The 14,512-nt window shown below is 31.3% G+C and overlaps 1 protein-coding gene across 4 annotated transcripts in view; it reads right to left on the bottom strand.

Moving 5' to 3' along the window:
* Positions 1 to 14,512, bottom strand: part of LOC110447627 — a 67,971-nt gene that overhangs the window by 16,077 nt on the left and 37,382 nt on the right. For 3 of the 4 annotated variants that reach the window (XM_021493461.1, XM_021493465.1, XM_021493463.1), the window contains exon 2: positions 8,239 to 8,419. The gene's annotated coding sequence lies outside the window, so the exon portion shown is untranslated. Of the gene's footprint in view, positions 1 to 8,238; positions 8,420 to 12,582; positions 12,704 to 14,512 lie in introns of all 4 variants that reach the window. The other variant, XM_021493462.1, reaches the window with a different exon arrangement.

The following is a 14,512-nucleotide window of genomic DNA, read 5'->3' as shown; positions in this document are numbered from 1 at the left end:
GGGTGAGTTGGTGTGGGGGGTGCATTTTTGTGTGTGTGTATGTGTGTATGTGTGGACCCGAACAAAAATAGATATATTGGCAAAGAAGTAATAACGACGGTGCACGCAATGAAATTTGTCAAATTTTCAGGGCGATCCGCCCCTTTATGAAGACAGGAACATGAAATTTTACATACATGTATCACAACATATAACAGATATTAACAGTCACCATGAAACATTAATACAATAAAAAATACATAGACAAAAAGAAGTTACTACTAGTAATATGAAATATGCTGTTGTAATTGCATATCCCCTCAAGATGAGTTATTCACTATAATTAGCCTTAGTTACAAGTTAACTGGAGGGATATGTTATTACAACAGCATATTTCATATTAGTAACAATGTTTTCATGTTCAATATCATGATTCCTAATTTTTCATTAACATCACTTTCTAGCAATTTTCAGTTGATCTCTTTTCAAAGGATTTTTTTAACTGTGATGAAAACAACAGAATACACATAGCAATAGAATGTATACATAACATAACATAACATAACAAGTGATCTTAACATAAACTTAACATGAGCTTTCTCTGTCTGGCCTTTCTCCCAACTACCAGCATTAAATAGTACACATCGATTGATAATGCCTAATATTATGCATATGTGAGAATTTAGTCACTTTGCTTGCTCGCCAGCTGACCGTCGTGATTCCCGCCATTTTTCCTTTGTTGGTAGGAAAATTATTTTTGTGCATATAACATTCACAGCCCTTAACCACAGAACTATCAGCTAAGGTTAAAAAGGGTGTCCAGGCTATAGGTGAACTAAGGGATCCGGAAGTAGTGCGTGAAGTGGTATCTCAGCTGATGATAAATACGCTGTTCAAAGATACATTATTATCAAGTCTAGGTATCACTGCCCTACACCAACAGGTCAAGTCACTAGAAAACAGATTAGATGACATGGGGCAGTATTCACGTCGCAACTGTCTGAAATTCAGGAGGATCCCAGAATCTGAACACGAGAACACTGACCAGTTATTATTGACTCGTGCAATAACACACTGGGTTACGGATGCTGACATCAGTCGCTCACATCGTGTAGGCCCATCAACAAGGCATATCCAAGAGACATTATTGTACGTTTCATCTCGTATAAGACCAGAGCCAACGTCTATGATGCCAGATTTTCCTTATTCAGTAAGAAAGACCAGGAATCATCACCCACATCTCCCACCCCATCCAATAAGCTCTTCATCAATGAGGCACTAACTAGATCTAGGGCATCTGTTTTCTTCAAGGCTCACTTTCTCAAGAGACAGGGTCTCATATCTGGCACTTGGACCAAAGACGGTAGGATTGTTATCAGGAACAATAGTGGAGAGAAACACCAAGTCACCAAACTTGAAGAGCTAGGATCCTACTCCGACCCCCCTCCTAAGAAACAACCAGGCCCAAGGACGTTGGCCTCTAACCGTGACAGATCCTACAACAGGCAGCCACACCATAAGTGATCTGATGAATACATAAACTGGTCATAATTATGTGGCATTTGTTTGTTTTGTTTCTTTTTGCATTATTTTTTATCAAAGAAGTCAAATATGTACCATAACTGTATAAATCTCACCATGTGACTATGTGTGTAGAACCAATTATACATATATCATATAAGTAACTTATTTGATACAAATGTATAACTTATGATTTTTACTTCACCAAAGCTTAATAATATGTATGTGTTGCTCATGGATTATAACATGTGTACATTTTCTTTTACAGTGGAAACTTTTATACCTAGGTATAAGTAAACTTACCTTGGCTTCTTATTGATGATCCATCAATTGAATACATACATAAATGTATATAGATTATGAAAACATACTCTACCAACATGATCTAATGAAATGTAAACACTGAATATTTAATATATATGTCAATTTCCAAAATATGTATCTCTTTATCATAACCTATACTGTAGAACATGCATGCCTCATACTACTAGTATAATGATAATATTTACTACAGAAAAAGTTGTGTTATCTAAATTGTATGTGTTATCGTTCCTGGATCATAACATGTGACAATAATATGCCTCTACAAAAGGAAAGATATAGCTTATCTAATTAGTGATGTTCTACCAATTGATAATATGTATATATATATACAGCCGATATATGTTATATCCATGTAACCTTTCAATCAAGCCCCTTCATTGTGTTTATTTATTGTATGTAGTCTATATATACTATAAAAACAAGATGTTTTCTGTATCCATTGGCTGCTTGGCCTTTCGAATCATGTGACTATGTGATCGTGCTATATACAAATGTACTTTATAAGTATGATATTGATTGGTGTAACTAACGATATAAACTTCAGTGAAATGGTTATAACAAAAAATAATTCCACATATAGTTTTGCATTTCATGCCATAATTGCACATACCTGAGTTACAAATATAATCCCAAATACATATTTTACTATTAACCGGTATCTTGGCCAAATTAAAAAAAAAGCTCGTGCATACTGTTTTACAAATCGCATGCTTTTGGTCTACCTCTTCCAATTAACAGGTCAATATTTTATATTATTGAATGTTATACTATTCTCAACATAAATAGAATGACCAGAATTATTTGAGTCTTAACATTCTACAAGTAATTACCCATGATTATTGTACATGACAATGTCAAATATAGGACTCCCATTATAATTATATTCTCAATCAAAATACTCTATGTCAGATATATCTCATCAAAATACATATAAATAATGCTGATTGGAAAGGGCGTACACCATAATTGAAAACAAACCAAATCCTGTTCACTACTATGCTTGTGACGTATGTTGATCCCGTATTGCTTGTTAAGGTAATGAATCAGTTTAGTGATGTACATGTTTATACCTTGCATACGGTCTTTTTACTTACTTTTCTGTTATACTTTCCAGTTAATGTACTGTTTTACTCTACTCTTAGTCCACTCAGTCCACAGTCGAATTCCAGAGATTGTTATTATGCCTATCGTAAGTTTGTTTACACCAGAAACCTATTGGTGTGTCCTAATGTTTACCACTCAATTGTCTTTGATAATGGATAAATATAAGAATATCGTCATTATATTTATTGGGACACATCTATATTGTGAGAATTATTACTATATCAACACATTGATCATCCGAGCATTTGCAGGTAAAATTACATACCCTAGCTATTACTTTACATATTGTTTACTTTTTGAAGAATCACATGTTTTCAAACTTAAAAAAAATGAATATTTTTTATGTACCATTACAAATATATTACTTCTTTGCAATGATATTGAACTAAATCCAGGACCCCAATGTAACATAGAAATCTCACATCTTAATGTTAGATCTCTCAGAACCAAACTTGATATCATTGAAGCAGAATTACATGAAAGTGACATATTATGTCTTACTGAAACACACCTTTCTCCAAATATAACTACTGCTGAAATAACACTTAACTCCCATTCCCATAACATTCACAGACTTGATAGAAAAACTGGATCTGGGGGAGGAGTAATTATTTATCACAAAGATACAGTCCATACTGAAAGAAGAATTGATCTTGAGCATGAAGATTTAGAAATGATATGGATTGAAGTATTATTCAATAAGCAACAAATGTTATTAGGATGTATTTATAGACCTGAATCAAATGTTGAATATTGGGATAAATTAGACCATGTTCTAGATAATGCATGTAACACATCACTTAACATCATAATAACAGGTAATATAAATGTAAATATGTTGAATATACTTACTAACCACCATTTAAATAGACTAATGGTAAAATATAACTTTACAAATCTAATTAATAAACCTACCAGGATAACACAAACTACTGCCACTGCCATTGATATTTTATTCCCTAATAATATTAATCTTACAAAACATAAAACAGTGAATACACCAATATGCAGTGATCATTCTGTTATTCATTTTACCTGTTCATATTCTGTATTTAAGCAAAAATCCTACCAGAAAACTATATTAAACTATGACAATGCAGATTTTGATCAAACGAATAGAGCTCTAAATGAAATAAATTGGGAAATACTCTTGACTCGAATGAGTTAAATACATTTTTAACAGATTCTATTAATAATCAAATGGAAGAATTATACATGTACCATCCAAAATTATAACTGCTCGCCCTAATGATAAACCTTGGATGAGGAATATTATAAGGCAAAAAATTAGACAGAGAAATAGAATGCATAAAAAAGCTATAAATAACAACACTGCAATTAATTGGGAAAATTTTAGAAAGGCTAAAAATGAAGTAGTAGACCTTGTTAGAGAAGCTAAAAACACTTATTACGAAAAATTACAACAATCTCTTAGTGACCAATCTGTGCCTCCTAATAAGTGGTGGAAAATTGCTAGATCTGTAATGAATTCAAATAATGTATCAAATTGTCTTCCTCCTCTTTCTGAAAATAATAACTTAATACATCGTCCATTTGAAAAAGCAGAATGTCTAAATAACTACTTCAGCTCAATATCATTATATCTGAAGAGGACATTAACGATCAACTGTGTTTACTTAATGATAAAAAAAACCTCCTGGCCCAGATACCCAAGATAATAAAGAAATTAGCACCTTCTCTAATATGTCCTCTAACTTTACTTTGTAATAAGACTATTGAATCTGGTATTATACCTCTTTCTTGGAAAACAGCTAATATTAATGCAATATAAAAAGGTAAGGGTGCTCAAAATGATGTCTCTAACTATAGGCCAATATCTATTACATCATGTTTTAGCCAAATTGTTGAAAAAGTTGTTTTTAAATATATGTTTAATTATATGAAAGAATGTGATATCATAACGAAACACCAATCAAGCTTCTTACCAAGAGACTCGACTGTAAACCAGTTATTATCTATATATGACACTATTGTAAATAACTTGGATCAAAATAATGAAATCAGATTTGTATTTTGTGATGTAAGTAAGGCGTTTGATAGAGTTTGGCATGAGGGTTTACTTTTTAAATTGGAATCGTATGGCATAAAAGGGAAATTATTACAATGGTTTAGTAATTATCTTTCTGATAGAAAGCAGTGAGTATCAACAGAGGGTTTTTATTCAACTTTTAAGCATGTCAAAGCCGGTGTACCCCAAGGCTCGGCCCTTGGTCCATTTCTTTTCTTAATCTATATTAATGATATAACAGAATGTGTAACAAGTAAAATAAAACATTTTGCAGATGATACTTCTCTCTATGAAGTAATAGACAAAAATCAAAATGAAATTGCAGTGAAATTAAATAATGATCTAGGTTATATTAATGCATGGGCAAAAAAAGGGATATCAAATTTAATTCACTTAAAACTGAATCTGTAATCTTCTCAAGGAAAAGGGAACAAAATTATCCAGATATCTTATTTGGTAATGAAACTTTAACTAACAAACAAACTCATAAGCATCTTGGTTTAACTTATAGTAGTGATGGAAAATGGACATATCATATTGACAATATTTATGAGCTAGCTTATAAAAGAATGAATATATTGAGAATGTTAAAACACAAATTGGATAGAAAAAGTCTTATAACAATATATACCTCTTTTATTACACCAATACTTGAATATGGGGATGTAGTATGGGATAACTGTAGTAACCAAAATAAAAATATTCTTGAGTCAATCCAGCTAGAGGCATTAAGACTTATTACAGGATTGCGTAGAGGGACCTCTCATTGTAAGCTTTATGCAGAAACTGGACTTGAACCACTTTGTTGTAGGCGAAAAAATCATAAATTAGCACCTATGTTCAAAATTTTAAATAATGAATCGCCTAAGTACTTAGAAGACATCATTGAACCATACCTTCACAGCAATATAAATGTAAGATACCCACTAAGAAGTAGCCGTATTTTCAATCCCCCTTTCTGTAGAACTGAGAATTATTTCAATAGTTATTTTCCCTCAATGTGTAGAGAATTTAACCTTCTATCTGCAGAAACTTTAAATGCTACTTCCCTTCAACAATTTAAAAAATTCATCAAGTCTGATAATATGAACAACACTGAAGAAATTGCTAGCACATTTAAATACTCTGGGCCAAGAAAATTCAATATCATAATTTGTCAGCTGAGAAATCATGCTAGCAACCTAAATAGTGACTTATATATGGATCATCTGAATGGCACACCAGCATGTAGATGTGGATATGAAAATGAAAATGCATTTCATTTTATATTTGAATGCCCACTCTATAACAACTTCAGAATGCAATTAGTAATACAAATTTCTCAATTTGGTATAACTGGTAATCATGATCATTTTAATCTAAAACTCTATTAAAGGGATGCTTAATATGCAGCGCTGATATTAACATATCCATTTTACAAAATATATCTGACTACATTTGTCAAACTAATAGGTTTGATATGTAATCTCACTCAAAGCATAACTTTACATTGAAAGTGATCCTATTATTTATAGTGTCATGATCACTCTGCTAATAAGTATTGGTACTGGTGTAAATCTATCTTCACAACATCTCTGGTATTCGGCTGGACTGGATGGAATTTATGAGTGTTCTATTCTATAACCTGTTCTAACTATTTCATAGTTACATGAATATTCTATAGTGCTTTGTTAAATAAATTTTAAGAGAACCGACTCCAATAATATATAATAATAACTACATTTTCCTATATGAATCCATATCATATTCTGAAATTTTACAAAATGTTTATTTTTTGGTAACTTATCCTATATATCCAGTGGGTGGATGGCCAATGTGTTTATACACAGGGACTTTTTGGCCTGTATCCCTTGGATTTTATGTAGGATGGGTTGTCACTAAATATACATGATTTATTTAATTGTTAATATCTAAAACATAAACAGAAAATGATTAAACAAAAGTTGTTAAATGTTCATTTCACAAGCTACATTGGAGTTATCTCCCCTGCACTGTGTAATTGGATTGTTATGACAGAATATGCATTTGATAACTGGATAACTACCATTGTGTTCCCAGTGTGAGATACAGAACTTCGTACTGTACGGTCAGGAAACAGGTTTGTATCACTGTGGTCAGATTCATCAGGTTTGTTGTAAAAGAAAATAATAATGTTGTGTTTCTAAAGCAAAATTTAACAAAGAATTAAATAGTTAATTCTGGGTATTTCCCAATGACTTGCCTTTCACCAAGGCGGCCGGGGTTCGATTCCCCGATCGGACGTGAAAATGTATGGCGTTATTTGATTTAGAACAATTATGAAACAATATTTTACAACCTATATTAATTACTCTTGTTGGCTCGCATGTAAGCGCGCAGGAGTTCTTAATGTAGGAGGAAACCGTAGTATCCGGAAAGAAACCCACGTGGTCGTGAATTGTATACTGAAGAAAGATATCGAATTCATCTTAAAATCATTATGTAGTTTACCACTTATACAATTATATATGCTATCGAAAAGAAGTCTGGTGTGTATGCTTACTTGCTTGACTATGGTCTTGACCGGGTGCAGTATGTGAAGATCATACAAACTTTATTATTGTCAAGAGTATGTAGATTTACTCTGATAAAAAAGTGAAAGTCTTTGATACTTAAAATAGTCCTGTGCATCAGAAGTATAGACTGAAGATACGTTTAGCCAAGAAGTCAAAGAATTGTATATACTGCTATAATGGGGAACAAACTGCAGTCAGTCGTCTGTTTACTGGTGTCATCATCTCAGAGGGTTCCATTGTAATCACTTCTGTCAATATTAACCATTTCTTTTTGTATTTCGCTACACTGTAATTCCTTAATTCAACGCAAGCCAATGAGATATGAACGGATTGACTACGGAGTGATGAAAACGATCACGAAGATATTTCTTTAAATTTGAAGCTTTTTCGAAATAATTCTTATCATTTAAATGAGAAGGAAAATTGTCAAATCTAAGATATTGCGTCGAGGGCCTAGTAGTATTTGGTCTCGTTACAATTTAATAATGTCCAAGTGATCAATCGTCTCTCTATCTAGACGTTTGTGCTGATAATGCAGGGGGCTGAATTATCGAGGATCGATTTACGTGATTCGAAAGCTGTGCACGTTCCCTAAGTTGAAACAGTACATATTAAAAGCTATGTCTCCAAAATAAAAATAAAACATAAATAATGTTAGAAAGAAAATATATATAATACACATATGAAAAGATTTAATAAATAATTTGATTTACAAATATCAAATATACAAATACTACATGAGCTTACCTTTAAAGTAACAGGAATCGACCAGCCCTGTGTCGGCTGGTAGTTATGAGGAGACAGACGAAGTCTACTCTATATAAACCTTGGCACAGAAAACAAACTGTGGCACACTGGAAATTTCCATTCGTATTACTTCTTTCTAGCTTGATCGTGATTGGTCGACACTTTGGATAAAGTCACAGGTCTGCAATGGGAAATATGTACCGACGGAAATCTTATTGTTTAACAATCAGTCAAGTTTACTGATGTGTAACGTGCAAATTACAATATATATCTGTTTAAAAACATAACTATAGATACCTGTATGATAAAAACATAACCAAAAATAATTGCATATGAAATAACTATAAAAACCTGTCTATAACATAATGAATAACTGTCTATAACATAGCAATAAATACCTGTCTATAGCATTACTTTAAATACTTATCTATAAAATAGCAATAAATGCCTATCTATATCATAACAATAAATACATATATATAACATAGCAATAGATACCTGTCTACAACATAACAATAAATACCTGTCTATAGCATAGAAATAAATACCTGTATATAATATAACAATAAATACCTGTCTAAAACATAGCAATAAATACCTATCTATATCATGACAATAAATACATATCTATAAAATGGCAATAAATACATGTCTATAACATAGAAATTAATACCTGTCTAAAACATAGCAATAACTACCTGTTTATAACATAGCAATAGATACCTATCTATAACTTTACAATAACTACCTGTCTATCACATAACAATAACTAAGTGTCTAAAACATAACAATAACTAAGTGTCTATAACTTAGCAATTACTACCTGTCTATAACATAACAATAACTACCTGTTCATAACATAGCAATAACTACCTGTCCATAACAAAGCAATAATTCCTTATCTATAACATAAGAATAACTATCTATCTATATCATAACAATAAATACATATCTAAAACATAGCAATAAATACCTGTCTACAACATAACAATAAATACCTGTCCATAGCATAGAAATAAATACCTGTTTATGATATAACAATAAATACCGGTTTATAACATAGCAATAAATACCTATCTATATCATAACAATAAATACATATCTATAATATAGCAATAGATACCTGTCCACATCATAACAATAAATACGTGTCTAAAGCATAGAAATAAATACCTGTCTATAATTTAACAATAAATACATGTCTATAACATAGCAATAAATATCTATCTATATCATAACAATAAATACATATCTATAACATAGCAATAGATACCTGTCTACAACATAACAATAAATACCTGTCTAATGCATAGAAATAAATACCTGTCTATAACATAGCAATAAATACCTGTCTATTACATGGCAATAGATATCTGTCTATAACATAGCAATATAAACCTATCTATAATTTAACAATAACTACCTGTCTATAACAAAGCAATAAAAACCAGTCTATAACATGACTATGAATACCTGTCTAAAACACAGCAATAAACATCTGTCTATAACATAACTATAAACACCTGTCTATTACATAACTATAAATACCTGTATATATCATAACTATGCATACCTGTCTTTAACATAACAATAACTACCTATCTATTATATAGCAATATATATCGATCTATAATATAACAATAACTACCTGTCTATAACATAGCAATAAATACCTGTATATAGCATAGCAATAGATCCCTATCTGTAACATAAGAACAACTACCTGTCTATAACATAGCAATAAATACCTATCTATAACATAACAATACATATCTGTCTATAACATAGCAATAAATATCTGTCTATAACATAACAATAACTGCCTATCTATAACATAACAATAAATATCTGTCTATAACATAGCAATAAATACCTATCTATAACATAACAATAAATATCTGTCTATAACATAGCAATAAATACTTATCTATCACATAGCAATAAATACATATCTACAACATAGCAATAAATACCTGTTTAAAACATAACAATAAGTAAGTGTCTATTCCATAATTATAAAAACCTGTATATATCATAGCAATAAATACCTATCTATAACATAACAATAACTACCTGTCTATTCCATAACAATAAATTCCCATCTATAACATAGCAATAACTACATCTCTATAACATAGCAGTAAATACCTGTTTATAGCATAAGTATGAATACATATATATAACCTATTAATAGATACCTGTCTTCAACATAACAAAACATACCTGTCTATAGCATAGAAATAAACACCTGTCTATAAAATAACAATAAATACCTGTCTATAGCATAGCAATGAATATCTCTCTATAACACAGCAATAAATATCTGTCTATAACATAACTATAAATACCTGTATATATCATAATTATACGTACCTGTGTATGACATAACAATAACTACCTATCTATAACAGAGCAGTAAATACCTGTCTAAAACAACTATAAATGCCTGTCTATACCATAGCAATATATATATATATCTATAATACAACAAAAACTTCCTGTCTATAACATAGCAATAAATACCTGTCTATAACATAGCAATAATTACCTGTCAATTGCATAGCAATAAATACCTGTCTATAACATAGCAATAAATACCTGTCTATAACATAACAATAAATACCTATCGATAACACAACAATAACTACCTGTCTATAACATAGCAATAAATACCTATCTATAACATAACAATAACTACCTGTCTATAACAAAGCAATAAATACCTGTCTAAAACATAACAACAACTACCTGTTGATAACCTATATCATAACAATAAATACATATATATATATAACATAGCAATATATACATATCTATAATATAACAATAACTACCTGTCTATACCATTGCAATAAATACCTTACTATAACATAACAATACCTACCTGTCTATTATAATATAACAATAAATACCTGTCTAAAACATAACAACAACTACCTGTTGATAACCTATATCATAACAATAAATACATATATATATATAACATAGCAATATATACATATCTATAATATAACAATAACTACCTGTCTATACCATTGCAATAAATACCTTACTATAACATAACAATACCTACCTGTCTATTATAATATAACAATAAATACCTGTCTAAAACATAGCAATTACTACCTGTTTATAACAAAGCAATGAATACCTATCTATAACATATCAATAAATACATGTCTATAACATAACAATAAATACCTATCTATAACATATCAATAAATACCTGTCTATAACATAACAATAAATCCCTATCGATAACACAACAATAACTACCTGTCTATAACATAGCAATAATTACCTGTCAATTGCATAGCAATAAATTCCTGTCTATAACATAGCAATAAAACCCTGTCTATAACATAACAATAACTCCCTGTCTATACCATTGCAATAAATACCTTTCTATAACATAGCAATAAAAACCTGTCTGTAACATAACAATAACTACCTGTCTATAACAAAGCAATAAATACCTGTCTATAACATAACAATAACTACATGTGTATAACATAGCAATAAATACCTGTCTATTACATAACAATAAATACCTGTCAATAACATAGCACAAATACCTGTATATAGCATAGCAATAGATCCCTATCTATAACATAACAATAAATATCTGTCTATAACATAGCAATAAATCCCTGTCTATAACATAGCAATAATTGCCTGTCAATTGCATAGCAATAAATACCTGCCTATAACATAGCAATAAATACCTGTCTATTACATAACAATAAATACCTGTCAATAACATAGCACAAATACCTGTCTATAGCATAGCACAAATACATGTCTATAGCATAACTATAAATACCTTTCTATAAAATAGCAATCAATACCTGTTTATAACATAACAATAAATACCTGTCTATAACATTGCAATAGATACCTATCTATTACCTAGCTATAAAAAACTGTCTATAACATAAATATATACCGGGATATAATAAATATATAAATAGCTGTCTACAACATAACAATAAATGCCTGTCTATAGCATAGAAATGAATACCTGTTTATAATATAACAGTTAATGTACTGTAGTATTTCTTGCAAACCGTATCGGAATGTGAATGCTAGCTTCAAGGCTTGCACCAGCATTTTAAATCACATTTTTACACAAAATTATTAGCAAAAGTACAACAATAAACTGTAATTTCTAACTGTAGAAAGCTAAATATGGAAACAAATATTGCATCACACGGCCATTTCGTCATAAGTTGCATAAATAGAAAAAAAATATCGTGCCTATGATGCTATCAAATATTCTAAACTCATACTTTATTATCTAAAGTACGTGGTCAGGAGTAAGTTACTATAAAGTATTTTATTAACCTCATCTTTATTACAGCGTGACTGATTGGATGATGCTTGTCACATGACGGGGTAATAAAACATCATGTCGCCCTCACGCGCTGAAGTTTCCCCGATCATATTTCCCTTATTCGGAACCTCTCTAGAAAAATAGACAAGAGTAACAACACCTAGTTGCAATTGACAGAAGCAAACGACAACAATGACGTGATCTGAGATAATTGAGTTTATTTAAACACCATTATTGACGTATTTACATTCATATTGTGATTTACAAATATAACACACTTGACTGTTTTAGAACATAGCCCACAGATTACATACTTTAGTTAAATTGTAAATAGAAAAGAAGTCTATGTTGCTCACTATATCAATACACACAAGATTTTATTTCATAAATGATTAATGATCCTTGATGTCACTATAAGTGTTTTCTACCAATGATACAGTAAGTAATATAAGCATCTTTGCAAAGATTATTTTATCGTAGTAAAACTATTAAAAGATCACACAAAAAAGGAACATTGATTATACTCCATTCGGGTATATACAAGACTTAATCATATTTTGTTTTAAAATCCTTCACTTCGGATACGAGCCACCGACTGTTCTTCTGTATAGATCTGTATTATAGCATTATAACGCTGTTGTAGCGTAAAGTCATCAGTTCGTAACGTTAGAAAGGTTTCTTAAACAACTTTTCCCTTTCGCTGCATTTCTACAGATGTTTCGAAACACTTGATACTTTGATTTTATTTCACTCTTTTGAGAAGCATTCAGTGGCACTAATACATGTATGCCCTAAAAGTCCAAAATGGCCACTTGGTGCTGTAAAATGATCATTTGATTAGGTTTCTACATCGAGTAATACTTTTGTTAAATATTTCCTCCTTACTATCCACATGTATGTCTAGTAATTATTTTATGTAAAGGCAACACTATTGAAATCAAAATATCTATCAAAATATCTTTCCCCCAAACCACCAAGAGAAACATAAGTACACTGTTAAACATGACGTACGTGGTTTTCTTCTGGACATTTAGTTTACGTCCTAAACCGCTATAAAGGGTTGAGGCTTGACCTAGACCTCCCCTGTCGACTTTATTTCATGTCTGTCGAACTTTACGTGTTGTGATTTCCGCAAAAAAACATGGACAACTGAATTTTCCCACAAAAGATGTGAAATATTTACCATAAGTCTTTGCGTGTATATTTGTTTTCTTCGCATGTACAACTACTACTGAATGTGTAACTAATGCAATTTGTTCAAAAGCTGATATTTATTTGTCCAATGGAAAATAAAAATGGGCATTGTATACAAGAAATATTTGTTAAAATTCGTTTCATCCTTCGCGCACTTCGTGACATATCATGGCAACGTCCTGTATGTGTTATATATTCCACCCATGTTGATAAAACTTTGATCCCCTGTGGCCCACACGAGGATAGCGATGCTATTCATATACACATACAATCGAACATCTTTTATTCAGACATCGCGTTAAAGTGACATTTTAGTTTTCAATTTAAATTGTCCCAGCAATCCAGGTTTACCACTATCACTGCTCTTAACGGAGGTGCCAGGATTGTCAAGGCTTCAATGTAAGTGACTCAAAGGTTGTGCATGGGGATTGTCAAGGCTCTAATGTTAGTGACTCAAATGTTGTGCATGTGGATTGTCACGGCTCCAATATAAGTGACTCAAAGGTTGTGCATGGGGATTGTCAAGACTCCAATGTAAGTGACTCAAAAGCAGTGCATGTGGATTGTCAGGGCTCCAATGTAAGTGACTCAAAGGTTGTGCATTGGGATTGTCAAGGCTCCGATGTAAGTGACTCAAAAGTTGTGCATTGGGATTGTCAAGGCTTCGATGTAAGTGACTCACAAGCAGTGCATGAGGATTGCCAAGGCTCCAATGTAAGTGACTCAAAGGTTCTGCATATGGATTGT

Source organism: Mizuhopecten yessoensis, unplaced genomic scaffold (genome assembly GCF_002113885.1).
Source record: "Mizuhopecten yessoensis strain PY_sf001 unplaced genomic scaffold, ASM211388v2 scaffold3537, whole genome shotgun sequence".
NCBI lineage: Eukaryota > Metazoa > Mollusca > Bivalvia > Pectinida > Pectinidae > Mizuhopecten > Mizuhopecten yessoensis.
This window is presented reverse-complemented; position numbering and strand designations above follow the sequence as displayed.